General features: G+C 44.3%; 1 protein-coding gene across 1 annotated transcript in view; it reads left to right on the top strand.

Annotated features, from left to right (window-relative positions):
- PDE1C (phosphodiesterase 1C) overlaps positions 1-14268 on the top strand; it is a gene marked incomplete at both ends in the record, with an annotated part of 550586 nt that overhangs the window by 153261 nt on the left and 383057 nt on the right. The window lies entirely within an intron of this gene.

The following is a 14268-nucleotide window of genomic DNA, read 5'->3' on the forward strand; positions in this document are numbered from 1 at the left end:
CTCTTGTTAATTCTAATTATTTGCCTGTGAATTCTCTTGGATTTCCTAGGTGAAAATTATAACCTCTGCTGGTTAGGACTTCTGGTTGAGCAGAAGTGGTGATAACGGTCATCTTCACTTCATTCTTGACTTTAAAGAGAATCTTTCTCATTTCTCACCACTAAGGAGAAGTTTTCTGTAGTTGTCTGGTAGGTTCTTTTTATCAGATGAAGGAAGTATCCTTATAATTTTAGTTTGCTGAGAGATTTTTGTTTTGTTTTGAATTTTATTTTTTAACATAGAATTTTTTCTGGTGTATGGTTCTAAATATTTTAACTTATGCTTAGATTTGTATAAGCACTGCCAGTGAGTTTATAGAACAGTTCTATCGTCCCAAATACCTCCCTCATGCTATTCTTTAAACCCTCTCTCCAGCTCTAAGGTTTGGCAACCACTAATCTCTTCTCTGTCACTATAATTTTATTCTTTTCAAGAATGACACATGATTGGAATCTTACAGTATATAACCTTTGAGACTTTTTTCATTTGGCCTAATGCCTGTGAGATTCATCCAAGTTGCAAATATCAGAAGTTTGTTGTGTGGCTGAGCAGTAACCCATTGCGTGGAGGTACCACAGTCTGTCTGTTTACTCGCTGAAGGGCATATGGGTTTCTGGGTTTTGATGATTATGAGTAGAGCTGTCATAAACATTTGTATACAGGTTTTTGTGTGGCCTAAATTTTCATTTCTTTAGATAAATACTTAAGTATATGTGTAACTTTGTAAGGAAGTGCCAAGTTATTTTCCAGAGTGGCTCTACCAGTTTGCATTCTCACCATGTTTGAGAGTTTCAGTTGCTCTGCACTTTCACTAGCACTTCATATTGTCAAAGTTTTTTATTTTAGCCATCTTATTTGTCCTAAGAAGTGTGTAGTGATATCTCATAGTGGTTTTAATTTGTACTTCTCTAATGGCTAATCATGTTGATCGTCTTTTTATGTGCTTTTTAAGCCTACTGTATATATTTTTTGGTGAAGTGGCTATGTTTTTGCCCAGTTTTTAATTGTGTTGTTTCTTTTCCTACTATTGGGTTTTTAAAAATTATGGTAAAATTTACATAACATAAAATTTACCATTTTAACCATTTTAAGTTTATAACTTAGTGGCATTAAGTACATTCCCAGTGTTGTACAACCATCACCACCATCTATTTCCAGAACTCTTTCATCAGCCCAAACAGAAATTGTACCCATTATGTAATAACTCCCCATTCCCTGCTCCCCCCACTCCCTGGTAACCTCTATTCTGCTCTTTATCTCTATGAATTTACCCATTCTGGGTGCCTCATATAAGTAGAATCATACAACATTTGTCCTTTTGTGTCTGGCTTATATTACTTAGCATAATGCTTTCAAGGTATATACATGTTGTAGCATGTATCAATATCAGAATCCCATTCCTTTTTATGAATGAAAAATGTTTCACAATATGGGTGTACTACATTTTGTTTATTTATTCATCTGTTGATGGACATTTGGGTTGTTTACATTTTTTGGCTATTGTAAATAATGCTACTATGAACATTGGTATACAAGTATCACTTTGAATCCTGGCTTTCAGTCCTTTTGGGTATATACCTAGGAGTGGAATTGCTGGATCATCATTTTTGTTTTGTTTTTGTTTGTGTTCTTTTATTCATTAAAAAAATTGAAGTATAGTTGATTTACAATGTTGTGTTGATTTCTCCTGTACAGCAAAGTGACTCAGTTATATATATATATACACACACACACACATTCTTTTTTATATTCTTTTTTCCATTATGGTTTATCTCAGGATATTGAATATAGTTTCCTGTGCTATACAGTAGGACCTTGTTGTTTATTCTGTTCTTTTATTCATGAATAAGTATTCTTTGATTTTTTTCAAAGACTCTTCCTACATCTATGGACATGATTATTTTGTTTTCTTCTGTAGTTTCTTAGTATGCTAAATTATAACATTAATAGATTCTCTAATATTATTCTTACACCTCTGTGATAAGCAGAATTTGTTTAAGCTGTATTATAGAAAACAGTTTTGCTTTCAGTTTACTAACTGGTGTTGGCTCTGGTGTTTTTTACTATTATTTCACCTATGTGCATGTTTATGTTAGTAACATGAAAATATTAAACTTTCCCATACTCTTTCAATGTGTTTCTCTTTTAAATAATTATCCCCACATGCCGGCTTTAAGATTTACTTTGCCCCTGTGAAAAGATAAGCTGGTCTTCCTACTTTATAAAAACTGGACTCTAAGTGTAATGGAAGAGTGCTAAACTAGAAGACAGCTATACAGAGAGAACTGTTAGTGGTCACTAGACCCTTCTTCTAGGAGTTACATAAAAGCTTCTTCCAGCATCAGTTTGCAGGTAACTCACTAGTCTCTTCCCTCCTGGGCTGTGTGCAAGGTGTGGAACCTGGGAGCCTGGAGTCCTGGATCTTCTTCCTGCCTGGTTCCTAACTAGCTGTATGCTGGGTCAGTGTCAGTGACTCAAGCAGAGAATGGATGGGCCAGCTTCATGGAAGATGGCCGTGACTGTGTTCAGTGATGTCTAAAATGTCATCTCGTGAACGCTGTTGACCCAGGAAGGACCAGCTCAGTGATTTTGAGCAGGTCATGCTGGCTCCCTAAGCTTCGGTGTCCAGGGGGAGTCTCCATGGTTCTAGAGGTTTTTAAGGCCATCATGCTGTTTAGCTGTTTAGCAGTTTCAGGACTGCTACTTTTGTCCCCGCCCCCCTCCCAATTGATATGAATCGATGAATGTGATGGTATTTGGAGGTAGGGCCTTTGAGAGGTAATTAGGTCATGAGAGTGTAGCCCCCGTGATGGAATTAGTGTCGTTATATGAAGAGGAAGAGAGCTAGCCCTCCTTTACCCACCCCTGTCTCTCATCCACGCAAGGATACAAAAAGAAGGCAGGTGCCCTTGGACAAATTCCTTAACCTTTCTGAGCTTCAATTGCTTCACTTATAAGATGTAAATAATTATTATTCCCACCTCTAGAGAGTTCAGACCCTTTAGTATAATATTCAAGGACCGTCAGGACCCAGCCCCAACCTACCTTTTCAGTATCTTTCCTGGTACCTTGCACTCTGGCCATCTGAGATGCTCTCCCATTTCCCAAACACACAATCCCCATGCACTCTCCATGCCTTTCCTTATTTTTTCCCCTCTGCAGGAAATACAGTGTTTGTCTCTTCTGGGCCTCGTGAAATCCTCCTTGTTCTTCAAAGCCCTGTTCTCTGAAAGTTCTCCAGTCCTTTCCCATATCAGTTATCTATTGCTGAGTAACAAATTACCCTGTAGCTTAGTAGCTGAAAGCAACAATGAACACATATCATTTCACACAGTTCTGTGGCTCAAGAATCTAGAATCAGATTAGCTAGGTGGGTTTTGGCTCAGGGTCTCTCATGAAGTCACATTCAAGATGTCAGCTGGGGCTGCATTCATCTGAAGCCTTGACTAGGCCTGGAGGACCTGCTTCCATATGGCCACTCACATGACTGGCAAGTTGACGTTGGCTTTTGGTGGGAGGCCTCAGCTCTTCACCATGTGGACCTCTCCACAGGGCTGCTTGAGTGTCTTCACAGCATGGCTGCCTGGTTTCCCCAGAGAAGGGATCCAAGGGAGAGCAAGGTGTGAGTAGCAATGTTTCTGTGACCAGGATTTGGAAGTCATACACCATCCCTACCCCAGTATTTTGTTGGTCCCTGGGTTACTACTGACTCAGTGTGGGAAGGGAGCACACAAGGGTGTGAGCATTAGGAGGTGAGGCTCACTGGGAGCCGTCTTAGAGGCCAATATCACATTTCCCCAACAGAATTAAGTGTTCTGGTGTTCAGCCACATTCATTTATTTACAGGGTCTTTCTGTGCTATACAGTAGATATTTGTGTGCTAGTTTTATTTATTGGATGCATTTGATCTGTTCAGCCTGTAGGCAGCTGGTAATGATGCGGTGATTTATGGTGCTGGATGTAACAGTGCTGGCAGTGCATGTCTGAGCAATGTTTAGGGTGTGTGTGCGTGTGTGTGTGTGTGTGTGTGTGGTGTGCTTGCACTCGTGTCCGGCACATTGGCTCTCATGAGCTCAACTTACTGCGAGGTGCTTGGAGAGAAATGGAGCAGCTCTGGTTAGTCGTGGCTGTGTGGTTGACCCATACCCCGGATCTGAGGACCTCCTTGTTTGTTTCGGGCTTTGTGCCCTGCTGGTGGCTTGGCCAGGGTGGGCAGTGATCTTCTAGGTCAGCTGTTCTATTTAATGCCTGTGGAGGGGGGTGAGTTTCCCTTGCCCTCTCTGCTTGGACCCTCCTTCTCACGTGCACACCCTCTCAGCATCTATCCTCAAGTAGGTTTCAAAGTCGTGCTGGGAACTGTTCTTTCTCACAGCATGGCTGAAAGAAACCAAGGGAATTGGACGTTGAATTCAATAGTGTGCATTTTCAAAACCACCAGGGGCTTGTCAGGGAGCTCTTAGAAAGTGTGCCTGGCTGTGCCTTTTCAAGGTGGGTTACGTCCTTCAACACCTTGCTTCTGGAGCAGTACCATCAGCGCCACCTGGGAGCTCGTTTGAGATGCAGAATCACAGGCCCCACCCGAAACCGACTGAGACAGAATCTGCAGTTTTAACAAGATCCCCAAGTGGTTTTCATGCCTGGGGAAGTCTGAGATTCAGTGTTTTGGAAGGCAGCCTTCTGGAAAATTCAGTCCCTTTGGATGGCTCCTGAATGTACAACGCAGAAGAAGGTTCCCAGGCGCCCTGTGTGTCTCCTGAGAATCAAGCAAAAAAAGAGGCTTGGCCGAGGCGGTGGAGGTTTGGCTTCGCCTGGAGATCATTGTGGAAGTGAGTGTTAACCAGTGGGTTGCTGAGGCTTATTTAAAATAAAAACATCTCTCTTTTCTTTTGGCAATGATTTAAGTGATTTTACTTTGGTGGGTAAAGGGCTTGGGATATTTTTGTCAAATGAGGAGTGGATGGGGCTTGTCAGTCTGGAGAAGAGGGGGCTTAAAGGGCTGAGGCCATGATCGTTGTCATCAAATTTGGGAGGACCCTGAGGAGGAATGGGAATCAGGCTTGTTCAGTGAGGGCAGAAGGAAGACCTTCAGAAGGATTCCATAATCATGAAGATGACCTTGCTAAGGTTGCAGAACTAATTAGAGGTGAAGGGGGCCCTATCTCCACAGGGGCTGAGCTGCCATCTGTAGGGGCAGTCCAGACATGAGCTGGACCTGCCCTTGTTTGGGACGTTGCAGGGGGTCTGAGCAGGACATGTGGAGCTGGACCAGTTCCAGTCCTGTGAACTGTCGAGAAAAGAAAAGGGCTCATAGAACTGGGTTCACTTCCAGCTTTCCCATTTACTAGACCTGATTTGGGCAAGTTATTTAACTTTTCTAAGCCTCAGTTTCCTTATCTGAAAATGGGAATAATAATACTCACCTCATGGGATGGTGTGAAAATTAAATAAAAATTAATTATGGGTGTAAAGTTCTTGCCAGTGCCTGGCATGAAGTAAGGCTTAATACATTACAGGGTTTTTCCTTCCTCTTCTCTGTACTTATTTCCTTTGCCTTATTTGGGTTGGACTTAATTAGTTAACAGTTTGAACAGCTGGCTTGATATTATATTTTAATCTTGTTCATTTCTGATTCTTGTTAACTGCTAGCCGTCCTGGTTTGCTCAACTGGGGTGTTTTAATGAGGCCAGAGTAGCAAGGTGGCCCTGTATGGGCACTGCTTTGGTCACTCAGGTGTCACCCTTGTTGTGGGCCAGCAGTCGTGCAGCCCGGGGTCTGTGGTTGTCACCAGGGCATCAGCCAGGAGGGCTGGACAGAGCCCCACAGGCTGTTACCATTGGGAAGCAGCCGGGTGCATGTCGGGTGGTGGTGCTTTGGAGTGACTGCTGACTCTGGACTGGTGTACCAGCACCTGAATTTAGAGCATGTTTAGACATATCTGCTCTTGGATAAATTCACGTGTCCATCTGCAGATGCGACACTTTTGTAGATGGGAAGAGGAAAGAAGGCAGAGTTGCAGTGAGAGGCATTTTATAATGTATCAAGAGAGGAGAGAGCTCTTTTCTCTGCTTTTTACTACCCCCTCCCTCAATTAAAAGCTTTTCTTGCCTGAGAAAGGGAGAGATTTAGGGTATGGTTGGTCCATCTCAGTCTGCTCCCAGGCCTTGAATGTACCACACTTCTCCCCTCTCCCTGGAACAGATCCCATCATCCTCTCCACCTCCCTGGCTCTCACCTGCCCCGGGTCTCCTAGAAGCCTTCTGTTCTCCTCACTCCAGACCACCACAGTCTCTACCTTCTGTGAACAAGGACCCTTCATTTGGCATTCAGCAGAGTTTAGATCATGTCATGTATTAATTTTATGTTTTCCCAACTTGGCCTTGGGCTTCCTGAGGTCAGGACCTGGTAGCTTGGCCAGGTGGTTTCTGCAGAAATACCAGGTACCGTAATAAGTTTGTATTGCAATAACTCCAGTAATCTGTGTCAGGAAGCTCAGTGCCAGGCCTCTGGTCTCAGTGGACTCCTGCCCACCCAAGGACCAGTTGTATCCATCCTTGAGTCCAGCAAGACATGGGGAGGAAGGGGCTCAGGGAGTGAGTTTAGATTGTTTGATCTGAGTAACTGAAAGCCATGGAAAGTCAGTCTGAAACCTGGCAGCTTGGAAAGAGAGGCCAGGGAAAGGGAGCCAGGAAGTGATTGAAAAACGTAAAATTCACTTTTATTAATATCCCACTTTGTTACATAAAGGATTGGTGTACAGAGCAAAATAGAAATAAAGTATAATTTGTGGAATGAGGTTGGATATAGATAAATAAACAAATGTATACAATTAGGACCAGGGAAGATAGAAATATATTACATGAGCTTTTTCATATGACCCCAATTCCTTCAAATTAATTTAAAAAAAAACATAAAGGGCAATCTGTTTCCCAAGCTGTCTTCTCAGGTTGGCAAAGACTTATTTGATTTTCCTTTCTGTCTGTATTTCATCGCACCCTGGGTTGAATGAGCTGGCGAGCCACTCTGCCCTCTGGCAGGCAAACCTTGCCCTCTGCAAGGATTTGCCCATTACTCCAGGAGAGAAGGGCCCAGAAGGTGCACCATCCCTTCCACTCTCAAATTATCTGCACTGATGAGTCATCACTACAAATAGGTTTTATTTTCTTTTGTGCAAGAGCCTGATTCGGAGTCGATTTGACAGGCAAATGGGCCCAAAAGGTATAATGAGACAACACTAAGCATTTCTGAATAACGAAGTGGAGAAAGGAACAGGCTGAGGGGTGGCGAGGCCTTTTATGTCTCTGGGGCACACAGTCCAGTTGGACTTCAGAGCTCTGTTCTGTTGATGGAGCAGGAGAACAGAGTGCCTCCCTGTGTGGTGCTTCTGACCTGAGGCTCAGTGGAGGGGAGGCAAGGGGTTCTCCTGCCAGGGCTGGGTTTCTCGAAAGTAAGGCTTGTCAAACAGTACTGATACTCACATGCTAAAAGTGTGATGGGTAGCATGCAGGTTAAGAGCACTGGCTCTGGAATAAGGTGCTATTGGATTCAGTTTCCACATCTGCCATTCGCTAGTTGTTTCATCACAGGGAATTTACTTAAGTTCTCAAAGACTCAGTTTCCATATCTGGAAAATAGGGAAATAATAGTGATAACCTTAGAGAGTTGCTGTGAAGATAAAATTAGGTAATGAAGGAGCAGTGCTTAGTTTGGTCCTTAGTTATATAGCAGCTCTCATTTTAAGCAAGTCAAGTAATATATTTTTATGTAAGTATTTAATTAATTCAGTTATCTCTGTGAATTGTCCATTTTTTTGACCCTATTATTTTATGGTCTATGCAACCTGGCAGAGATTTTCCCACATACCCATCCTACCTTCCCCTCCAGCCTCTTCCCATCCCGCCCATGACAGGCTTTGGTAGTGTATCACAGACACATCTTGCTAAACTCAGACTCAGCGTCAGAAGGCTCCCTAACACAGTACTCTGCTCAGCCATTGCCAATCAGAGTTGTATATGTTTATGTTTAAAACATATCCTGGGGCTGTCAAGCGTCAATATTTATCAAACCCAATGGGGGCAAAGGAAACCAAGCCCTTTACTTTTACCCTTGACAGACCACTACGAGGGAGTTAAAGAGATGGGGTACATTCCCTTCTCTGAGAATGCTGGACTTGGAGCTGGAAGAAATGATATTTCGAACCCTGATGCTTGGCCTTGGTCTCATCTTGGACAAGCCACTTGATCTCTTGGAACGTCAGTTTCTTCCCCTGTTAAGAGAATAGGTCTTGCCTCCTGGGGGCTGGTTTTATGAGTTGTACTGTTTTCACGCGAAGATTTGATTCTAGTTCCTATTCCCTTGTTACTGTTTTCTAACTGTGGAAGATTTAATAGGGTTAGGGAGACACCTGGTAGCTGGGGTTCTTGCATCAATGTGGGAATGAAGCTCCTCTCTTTGTAACTAGATTCTTCCTCTTCTGGATCCTGTTATTGTGCATCCTGGCCCCTGTGACCATCTCACAAAAGGGCCCCTCTCTGCTGACCACCTCCTAGTCTTGTGCCAGGTATGAAATCCCCAGGCAGGTGACCTCCCCCAATCTCTGTAGGCTAGTACATGGCTCTCACTGGGGCTAGAGCCATGGAGTAGAGGGTCAGGACTTAGTGTGACTTTTCTCTAGGGGTAGCTCTCTCTGGAGCACAGCTCTTATCTGCCTACCTTTCTTGGAAGGCAAAGAGGCTAAATGGAAAGAACCTGGGCTTTGGAGCCAGGCATACCTTGATTGGGAATTCTGACACACAACTTTGTGGTCTTGGAAAATTTACCTGACTTTTCTGAGTTCCAATGCCCTGTCTATCAAATGGGAATGACAGTCTTACTCAGTGTGAAGGCAGGGACCATGACTGATTGTTCAGGGCTTTATCTGCAATTTAGTCAATGTTTTATAAGTATTCCTGAAGGACAGAATGGATACTTAAAAAAAAACATATTTATCGGGCTTCCCTGGTGGCACAGTGGTTAAGAATCCGCCTGCCAATGCAGGGGACATGAGTTTGATCCCTGGCCTGGGAAGATCACACATGCCATGGAGCAACTAAGCCCGTGCGCCACAACTACTGAGCCTGCGCTCTAGAGCCCGCGAGTCACGACTACTGAAGCCCGTGCGCCTAGAGCCCATGCTCCCCAACAAGAGAAGCCACCGCAGTGAGAAGCCCATGCACCTCAATGAAGAGTAGCCCCCGCTCACCGCAACTAGAGAATGCCAGTGTGCAGCAACGAAGACCCAACACAGCCAAAAATAAAAACAAATTTCTAAAATATTTATTTATTTATTTATTTATTTGGATGTGCCGGGTCTTAGTTGTGGCATGTGGGACCTTCGTTGCTATGTGCGGGATCTTCATTGCGGCTTGTGGGATCTTTAGTTGCAGCATGCGGGATCTAGTTCCCTGACCAGAGATCAAACCCGGGCCCCCTGCGTTGGGAGCGCAGACTCTTAGCCACTGGACCACCAGCGAGTCCCCAGAACGAATACTTATAGAACATTTAAATGCTCAGTGGGTGTTAATGTCCTTGTACCATCTTCTTATCCTGCTTCCAGTTCTTGGCCCCCATCGCACTCTGCATGGTAGGACGTTGGTCATTGATTCAATACTGTGCCAGGCATTTAGGCATTAGGAATATAGTAGTTTTTTCATTGGCAGAGAATCTGTGCTTGTGTGGGGATTAGACTGTAGTGGAAGCAAAACGCAGTAAACCCAGTGAATGAAGAACAGAGCATACGAGAAGGTGATAAGTGCTTCCAGGAGGAATTGTGCAGGGAAGGGGGACGAGGCAGAGGGAGAAGGGGAGTCGGGAGCTGCGATCTTAATAAGGTGGTCATGGAACACCTTAATTAGAAGGTGACAGCTAGGTAAGCTGTCACTCGATCTTGGACGGAGTCTCTGTCTCCCCAGTATTCCATTCGGTTTTCCTTGCTTGGGTCTTTGCAAGTGGAAGGCAAGGTGAGGTGAGGCCAAGCATCTGTGAGCAATGCCGAGCTTCACCTTCTACAGAAACTAGGAGGGTGCCTGGAACCTCATTCCAACACCCTCTTCTCTGAAGTACCTTGTGTGTGGTTTTCCAGCCAGCAGGCTTCCCAAAGGACCTCACCTGGAGGGGGTCCCTGGCAAGCCCCAGAGCTAGTGGCAGAACAGCAGCCAGCCAGCATGCCAGGTAGATTTCCTTGCAGGAAGCAAGGCTCTCCTGTGAACAGCTTTCTCATTGTGTGTTTGCCCTGGCACCCAGCACCCCAGCTGCATTTATGCTCCCCCAGGTGCCAGGGTTTTCAAAACAAGGGTGGCAGTGTTTTTGGTGCTAGTTTTGGTTACAAAGCAGTGTGTACCTGCCCATGCCACCACTATAACTGTTTGGACCACCCTCCCCATCTTTTTCTGATGGCCTGGAATGTTTGTGACTCAGTTGGGGTTGGGATGCTCATTGCTCTGAGTTAACTTCCTTTCTCACCATCCTGTCTCACCTGCCCCTCCCCACTGGTCTCCTTTGGAGAATCTTTAAGATTTGTTTCTGGCCAATTTTCTGCCGGGGTGGTGGTGGTGGGGGGAAACATGAAGCAAACATACCAGGGGCACACTTCATTTAGAATGCTGCTTCTCAAACATTAAGTAGCAGTTGTTTAAATTCTAGAATCTTGTCTTCCCTTGCAGGATTCCATTTCAGTGGGTCTGGAATGGGACCAAGGAATCTGTATCATATCATCATTATCTTAAAGTCAGTTCCCTAGCTGAACACACTTGGATAAACCCAGATTGAGAGACATAGTTTACCTCCCTAACTTGCTTGTACGTCAAAGCTGAATGAAACCTACTGTTGCAATCCTCCCAGAGTTTAGCCCTGTGTTGAGCTCCCAGGTGGCTCTCAGTACACATGTATTGAAGGTTAGAGGCAATGTGAGGTGAATCCTTTTATAAAGAACCCTTCACAGTATGAAGAGTTGCCCACTAATTGATCTCCATAGTTATGTTTGCAGTCTTAACTGTTGAATTTTTCATAAAGCAGAGGCACGTCTCTGTTCAGGATTTTAATGACAAAACAATAGCCTCCTGAAAAGAAGAACTGAATAGGGGTAATTATTTCTGAAGGCATCTTCCTCCCTGAATGTTGCTTTGATAAAGGTGTCTGAAGTTACACCATTTGTTAGTGCTTCACAGCCGTAGCTGCTCATTGGAATTATCTGGGAACTTGGAAAGTATGGATGCTTGGGTCCCGCCCGCTGAGGCCCTATTTAATTGGTCTGGGCATCAGGATTTTTTAAAACTTCTCTAGTGGTTCTTACATGTGGCCAGGGCTGCAAACCACTGACCTAGGAAGTGTGGAACCCCCTGGAGAGGGGAGTGGGTGATTCATTTCTTGAGACTTACAGGGAGTCCCCTTGGACTAAAGATAGAAGGTCCCCTGGATTCTGTGATTCAAGACTGCTCTGAAATCTGAATCTGAAATATGTTTCATATAAATAAATATACATACATATATAATGACCCAAACTATATATAATAGTTAATTGTTTTCTACCCCTTTAATAAAAAATTTGTTTCTGATTATAAGGATGGCATGTGCTTATCCAACTGTTGGGTTTATGTAGAAAAGTATAAAAAAGGCTGATAATCTCCCCAAATGCCAGCACATGGAAGAAATAACTGTTACTATATCTGGTGCACATCCTTCCGCTCATTTCTTTCTGGCTAAACACACACGCAGCCAAGATATACAGTTCAGCACCAATGGAATTAGTAATGCATACCGGTCTACGTGTTATACCCAGCACATCTTTCAGTAAATCTATGTAATAACTTTCCTTAAATGGTTAACTTTCCTTAAATCTACAGAATCATTTTTATGAGATCTTGCCAAATTCAAGCTCTAATTGCACGTGATAAATGGAACATCTACTTCATTGTCGAAGCTTGCTAGATATTTTTCTAAAATAAAAGGCAAACAGCAGTGTAGGAAAGCCCCTCTGCTGGTCAAGAAGCCCCCGTGTGTCTGAGCCGGCCAGCATTGTGCTGGTGGACCATCGAACGTGTCGGGGCAGTTTGTGGGCTGGGAACAGAGGGGTTTAGCAAGCTTGGCCACAACCACTCCTTGTAGTGCTGGTCTCTGTTGAGTCTTAGTTTCCTTCTTTAAGACCTTTAAGAGGTCCTGTCTTCACCTGCCTTCTGAACCCACGCCAAGGGTATAGAAAGCCCACGCCAGTCAGCAAAGAGCTGCCTCCCGAACGTCCAGGAGCTGGACTCACCCATAGGGGGCGTCTCAGTGGTGACCCATTGCTGGCCCATGGGTCTGGATAGTTACTCAGTTATTGAGAGAAGCTGACAATCTGCATTTATATTTGAAACCCCTTGATTTTTAAATGCAGACAACTAATTGTTTAAAAATGAAAGACATTGTAGGGGCCAAGCAGAACACACCTGGGGCTTTTTAGAGTCCTCTGGAAGCCAATCTGAGGGCTCTCTCTACGGAGCCATCTGTGGCACTGGTATGAATTTCAGTCTACTTCATTCAGTTCTAAAAATATTGAGGAATGCATTATTCTGCGTGCCAGTCACTGTTTGAAAGATTGGAAACAAAAAGATGAAAAGTTATGATCCTTGTCTCAGGTGGGGTAATTTATAGTTTAGAGCAGCTGTTCTCAAAATATGGTTTCCCCAGACGTGCATTCTCAGTATCACCTGGAAACTTGTTAGACATGCAAACTCTCGGGCCCCATCCCAGACCCACTGAATCAGAACTTGCATTTTAAAAAACCCTGCAGTTTATTTTAACAGACCTTCCTGGTAACTCTGGTGCCTGCGCGGGGCATTGCTGGTCTCACCACTGAAGCTTGAGAAGCACTGGTGTGCGCGGGGAGTGCGGAGCACGGGCAGAGGTCTGTGGACTGCAGAAGCCGTGCTGGAAGCCAGGGGAGCTTTTCAGAAATGAACGGCTCCTTCTCAATCTTAAAGGATGAGCAGGAGTGAAGCAGTGGGGAGGGGTGTTTAGAGGGGAGGGGGCAAAGGAGCAGTAGCAAAGAGGACAGAGAGTATGTAGGGCGTGTTTGTCCATTTAGAGTGTGTGGCTGGGCCCTGAAGGAAGCGCTGGGAAGTACAGTGAGCTGAGAAGACTAGGTGGTGCCAGGTTTTCAGTACTAGGTCAGGTTAGCTGGATTGCATCTTGTAGATGTTGGGACATCATGGGAGACCTTGGGGCACTGGGTCTGCATTTAGGAAAATAATGCTGCTAGCAGGGTTCAAATTCCTTCTGGGTAGAGACAACTCTCACTGGCCTAGATCTTGATTCCTGCCTCTCCTGGCGTGACTTGGATCTGGGTCAGCAATTCCCACCCTTGGATAGGGTGGCGGGAGGGGAGGAAAAAGCCTGTGGGTGAGGAAGCAGCCATGGCGGCATGTGAAACTGTGACGGTGTCGCGACCACCCCTCCTTCTTCCCTCAGGGAAAACACGCGCTCTCCAAGCTGAACATTTTAGTGCTTGCTGATGTTCTCAGCAATGGCGATGGTCTTCATATTCCTACTTTAAAAGCAGCCCGTCAGTTTCTGCAGCAAACATAACCTTGCTCTATTTCTTTCTTTAGAGATCTGTAGTGTCCAAAGAGGAAACGATTTGAACTCAAGGCCAGGAAACTCACGTCAATAGCGAACTAGGTCTTGCTCCGTTCTCCCGCCCTCCCTCTCTGTCTTCCACTCTCCATTTCTGTCTCTCTTTCTTTCCAAAATGCTGGGGTGTGAGAGATAATGGGAGCAGGATGCAATGTTACCTCCCCCTGCTGGTTGTTTTGTAGAATGTCTTGTTTGTAATACATACAGAGTGCAGACAGTGGGGCAATGCAAATGACCGAAGCACAAAGTAGACTGAGATTAAATTCATTAATTAAAAAAATTATGGTAAATTAAAAATTTTTCACTCCTTTGAAAGGGTGAAAGGAATTTTTTGACTCCTTCCATTCTTTGCAACATGATGTAATACATTTCTGAAGTAGTTATTTCTTTTGTCCTGTACTGCAAATTCTCATAGATGAGAATGATTTTAATGATTACATTGGCAATCTCCTTTATTCTGCATATGTATTGGATGTTCTTTCCTAAACTAAAATGAACAGGTTTTTCCAGTTGATTGCTCTGAATGTTCATTCAAGTTGATCACGAATATCTACAAAACACCCAAGGTTATAGTCATTATGGGCA

Source organism: Grampus griseus (genome assembly GCF_964374135.1).
Source record: "Grampus griseus genome assembly, chromosome: 9".
In the NCBI taxonomy this organism is placed as follows: Eukaryota; Metazoa; Chordata; class Mammalia; order Artiodactyla; family Delphinidae; genus Grampus; species Grampus griseus.